We start from the raw sequence: 5,406 nt of genomic DNA, 5'->3' as shown, positions 1-5,406 counted from the left end.
CCATTTTATGAGTCCAGGACAAAATCAAAAACAATAGCACATTTAGGTGTCTTAATTTTTCTGTTCGCAGAGATTTATTTCATTTTATTATATTTGACAGCAGTCAACAAACAACAAATAGGCGGCCGAATGCAGCGCTCTCAGCACATAATGGTTTGAATTCTCTGGGCACAGGGCAGAGATTTTTTTTACCGCATACATCATTTGGAACTTGCTGCATTGATCCCAGAAAGTAACATACATAACTTCATTTTTCTCGTACAAGCCCGAAAATCACGTCCAGTGGATGGATGCAGGTGTGGGCAAAGAAAGGTTGGGAATCCCCTCAGGAAAAGAGAGTGGTGAGTTCAGCAAGTGTGCAAGGACCTGATGGGGGTGTTTCAGGGCTTGGGCTGGTAGGGGTGTTTGTGGGGATGATCTGTGGGTGAATGTGTAGCCTGGCTATGGGGTTGTGTGTGGTGGGTGCTGTGGGCAGTGAAGTACATGGTGCAATTAATGTTTCCACGAGGCTCTGGAGAAGGTGTGGCCCTGGAGAGTCCTTGTTTTAACTTGGAGTCGGGCCAAGCACCTTGAATCTGTTAAAACCTACATCAGCGTTGCACAAGGGTTCTGGTCTTATGTGATTGGTGTCTGGGGGTCATAATTTGGGCAAGTCTTACATCCCAGGTGGTCAGCCTGGGAATTACACGGAGGCCATATCTACATTCACATTTTAATTGCCCCTCTTGCCAGACCCACATCAGCTCATGCTGGGATTCCAGCCCTCACCTTACATTCACTCTCCCTTGCTTATATCAGTGAGTTACCAGGGTGCTAGCATCTCTCATGAAGCTGCACTTACCAGTATTTACTGCTATTGTTGTCTGGCTCCATACAGATGATGTCTACTCTGTCCAGTGACTCCACTGGAAGCCCAGAGACCACCCACCTTCTAGAGCTACCCACCTAACTCTGTGCTGGCCACCAGGTAGGAGTGGGGAATGGGCTCTTTCATTAATAACCTTCGACACAGTGGAGACAAGGCTGTAGATATGGCAAGACTTTACTGAAGGCTTAGGGTAGCACTGGGAAATGAAGACTTAGCAATTGCTGTAGCTGCCACACGCTCAGGCCCAGACCTGCAAGTTGTACCTAGGGCCTGGCGCAGGCTGCCAACTCCCTGCCAGCATGCCTCCACATACCCGGGTTGGGTCATCTCCAGCAATGGTGTGTCCACACTCATTCCTCCATTGCTCAAGAGCCTAGATCCAGCTGGCAAAGAAGCCAGAGAAGAAAATTGTCTGAAGTCTAAGATAAGTCTTTTTAGATTCTGTTCCTTGACTTGACTCTCTCTGTCTGTGATACTGATGGTGAGTTCAATTCTTTCAGGGGTAACTGTCCTGTTTATACTCTCCTTGAAGTTTGGTTACAGGAGATCAATTTCAAGAGAGTGGCAGAGTCAACTCAAGAGGATGTGTTGTTTGGGTGAACTTTCCCACACTGAGTCATCAGAGGCAAAGGGCAGGTCCATCCTGTGCTGCCTGGCCAGGGGCAGGAGGGGAACCTTTTTGGCTTTCTCCTTCCTGTAGTTGGAGGGTGCTCATCTATGACCTATCAGTTACTGCTCATCTTTAGCACTCAGTCATTTATAAGTACTTTCCATTTAAATCCAAAAATACATAAGCTGCACTCTCTCCCCAGAGCAACACCACCGTCTAAGATCCAGTGCTGGACCGACCTCACAGACCAGTTTTGTTCTCCTGACCAAGCCCTGAGCCCCCGTCTTCAAGGACAACCCTGAATCCTGCTTTTCCTGAGGACACTGGGAGAGTAAGTGTTTTACATTCACACCCTGCAGGTCCTTTCAGGTAGGTTCACCAGAAAGATGGACTGGTGTTCTCCAAAGACATTTTCAAATTTCCACCTCCTTGAGAGAGAAAATGTGTAGACATTATTCCAACATTTCCTAGGTGGGGAAATAAATTCATGTATTTCACTTTGCCTAGTATTGAAACCCCAAGAAGCAGAGTCCTGCACCTCTCAGGCACCTTCTCTTTGTTTCCTCAGAGCACTCGATGCAGAAAGGGGTCCGAGGGTGGGGCTATGACTGGTGTCCCTGTGGGTGCTGTGGAGAGAAGAGGCTGAGCCCGGGCCCAAGCTGGGTGTCAGGCCCAAGCTGGATACTGCCACCCCTCAATCTCGGCCTGCACCCCTGGGCCTTCAGTCAGAGGAGAAAAATCATGGATTAGGGTCTCAGAGCACAGACTAGGCAGGCTTCAGAGCAAGGCCGCTGGGCCTTGTATCCCCACAGGGAAGCCAAGGAGTGTAAGAGACCTTTATTTCCAAATGCCTTTGTTTCAAACAGCCCAGGCAAAACGGTGCAGTTTGTCAGGCAGCTGAGAAATCACCCTCTGTCCTGAGCTGCTTCAGGGATCCAGTACGCTGGGGACAGTCTCAGACTCAGGGGCCCCAGTGGGCCTACGTCCAAAGGGACATAAGGGAGGAGCATCTCATGAGATGGGGACACACAAGGTGGCCTCCTCAAGCCAGCTTGAGGCAGCTGCAGTGTTCAGCAGTCACACACGAGGGCCAGTGACTCACCCAGAGCCCCCATCCGGCTCCCCTTGCAAACCTGTCTGGAAAGAGGATCCCAGCAAGGAAGGAAGAGCCAAACTCTCCCACTGTCCTCGGTGCTCCCAGCCTGATGATTCTGGATCTCTTTGAAGCTTGGTCATGAGAAGGTATGCAGCTTGGGCCGGTGCTCCTGGGTGTCTAGCTCGTATCAGGAAGGGAATCTGAACCCCAACTCAGAAGTTTCCAGGAAAAAACATTGGCTCTTTTCAGCAAAGTCTCTGAAGTCTCTGCCCTGAGGACCCCAGCAGTACTGGCTTTCGGAACTGTGCTGGGTCTGGCATTCATGAAGCCTGAGCCACTGAAGATGTAACTTTAATGGTCTCCACTAATTCATGGTCTGCCTTTATGCACTTTAAAAGAGAACCCTTCCTTCTCATGACACCTCCATTTATTCAGAATTAGCATGTAAAACCCTAAATTAGGCATTCTGCACTCGGGTTCTGACAGAGCCATTACTTTTTATGCTGAGAGAGTTGAGTTAATTTTAAATTATTGAGGCCCAGCACCTGAGTGAAGCAAACATCTTCAAACAGATCGGTTGTCTGTGGGCTTTGCTAATAAAGGAACACAAACTGGATTAAAATCCATTTCTTCTCTGCTGGCCAGATGCAGATATACGATGGAGCTGAGAGAGACCTGGTCTTGCCGTTAATTTTGCCAGAACAGATTTTCGGCAGAAACAGGCCAGGTCCTGTCCCTCAGGTAAGCAGAAGGCTGGCTTCCAGCTAAAATCTGCCCGAACGATCCAAGTAAAGGAGTGGGAGGCCTCCTGTTGCCCCGTCCCTCTGCCTTTGCCAGCCACAGTGTCTGGCACTGAGGCTGTGACCGCAAGGAGTCCTGAGTGGCAGAGACGTGCAAGACAAATGAGAATTAAGTTGCAGTTAAATGGGAGAAAAGAGCCCAGGCTCATTTTTCCAGTCCTTGGTGCCTCCTGACTGTGCTCCCACTTGCCTGAGGGCAGTTTTCCACCAGCATCTGAGAGTGGCTTCCAGGATCCACTGGCCCTTTGTTCGTGTGTGGCCACTGTCCTCTCAAGGGTGGTTACTTGCACGTGTTTCCTATAATCTAAAGTGTGAACAACCCCCACCACCCTGGGGTGCCAGAAGTCCCCTTGCTAGACTGCTTTAAGATCCAACTTTCAGCTATTGGATAGGAATTGGTATAAGAATCGGCCAACTGGAGCAGGTGAGCTGCCCCCCACCTGCCAAGAGTGGCGTCTGCATATGGGGCACATTCTCTGAGCACTCACACTCTGCTGGGCATTTATGCTCCCAAAAGATCCCTTTCCTGTCCTAGGAGCCCATGTTTTCCCAGGAAACCCTTATTCTCCTTGATCCCCTATCATTACCCCCAACGCCCCCCACCACTACCCCACTGACAGAGTAGCAGCACCCCTAGTAGCCTGCCCACACATTCCCAGTGTCATTTAAGGTAGCATGTATGACCAATCTGACCAGGTGCTTACAGTTCCAAATTTGGAAATAATCCTGCTATTGGCATCAATTGTTAATTTTGTTGCCTGCAGAAATTTGACTTGCTCTCTATGCAAATCTAACAAATACATCGATGAGCTGCCAAAGTATCACTGGTGGTTTGCTTGCAGGCCATTTTAAGTTTTCTGTAGGGCCTATCCTCTCTTAACCAGGGCTCCTCTGGCCAGGGTGGAGAGATCAGGGCTTGACCACTTATGCCATGCATAGGGGTGGTGTTTGCCTCCCAGAACTGGGGACTTTTGGACAGGAGACCTGGGATTACTGTCAGCTCCTAGAGTCTGGGAGAGCCCAGCTTGAGACCTGTGGGGTCAGTGGAGCCGTGTGCTAGGATCAGCATTCCATAGACTGCCTGGGGCTGTGCAGAGCCTCCTAGGAGCTGAACTTGATCAACTTTCAGCCTGAGCTTGAACAAAATCCAAAAGAGATTGGTTTGGAGACAGCTGGCTGCCGGGGCCTGTGGGCTGTAGCCACTGGAAGTGGTGAGCCAGGAACCTTGAGAGGCAAACCCAGTCTCACCCCGGGGTGAAATGCGAAACTGACAGCCCACTGCAGAGATGCCCTTGTGGATGTCTGCTTCTGACCTTGGTGACGGGAAGAACCCAGGGTTCTCACTGTGCCTGTCCCAGGATGAGCACATTGCAGCTCAGCACAGACTCCAGAGGCTGCCTGGCCACCCCGTGCTGCAAAGGACTCACATTCATCTGCCGGGAAACAGGCGGTGGCACCAAGGAGTGTCGTGTTCAGTTTTAAAATGCCACAAATAACAGATTTATAGATTTTTCTAAATACATTATTTTAGCTTGACAGCATTAATCATTCATGCTTCCTTCTTTCATTTTTCTACCTGCAATAGATTATTGAAACAGAAAATAACAACGAGAAAGGCTAGCAGCAGTATCAAAATGTCAAGTTTGTACTTACAGTTGTATGGGCCCAGACAGGGTCAAGAGCCCCAATTATTTGTGTATGTACACAGTGGTACGACACGAAAGGTTATGTCACCTGCAGCTATTTTCCTGCAGATTTAAATAGGACTGATATTCAGCTGTACAGTGAGCTGCTGACATGGAACAGAGAATTGTAAAATACTGCAAAGTCTGGTGTCAAAACCTAAAATATGAATGGGGTGATTGTAAGGTGTAGCTCTGGGCAATGCCGCATGTCGTGGTGCAAATCCACTCAATTACTTTGGGTTATTCCTGACCTGCTCTTCTTATTTAAACATAAAACAAAGAGTAAAATCACAGTACTATACTGGGGTAAAACGTCAGACCTGTCTACTTTCCCAGACACCTTCTGG

At 49.0% G+C, this 5,406-nt stretch overlaps 1 long non-coding RNA gene across 1 annotated transcript; it reads left to right on the top strand.

Moving 5' to 3' along the window:
- Positions 1–268: 268 nt before the first annotated feature.
- Positions 269–4,999, top strand: LOC118934411 (uncharacterized). The gene is made up of 4 exons (XR_005033456.2): positions 269–341; positions 878–967; positions 1,681–1,847; positions 3,220–4,999. It is a non-coding gene; the product is annotated as an uncharacterized LOC118934411 (long non-coding RNA).
- The last annotated feature ends 407 nt before the right edge of the window (positions 5,000–5,406 follow it).

Source organism: Manis pentadactyla, chromosome 15 (genome assembly GCF_030020395.1).
Source record: "Manis pentadactyla isolate mManPen7 chromosome 15, mManPen7.hap1, whole genome shotgun sequence".
NCBI classification, from domain to species: Eukaryota; Metazoa; Chordata; class Mammalia; order Pholidota; family Manidae; genus Manis; species Manis pentadactyla.
The sequence above is the reverse complement of the archived record's forward strand: the minus strand, read 5'-3'. Positions and strand labels throughout refer to the sequence as shown.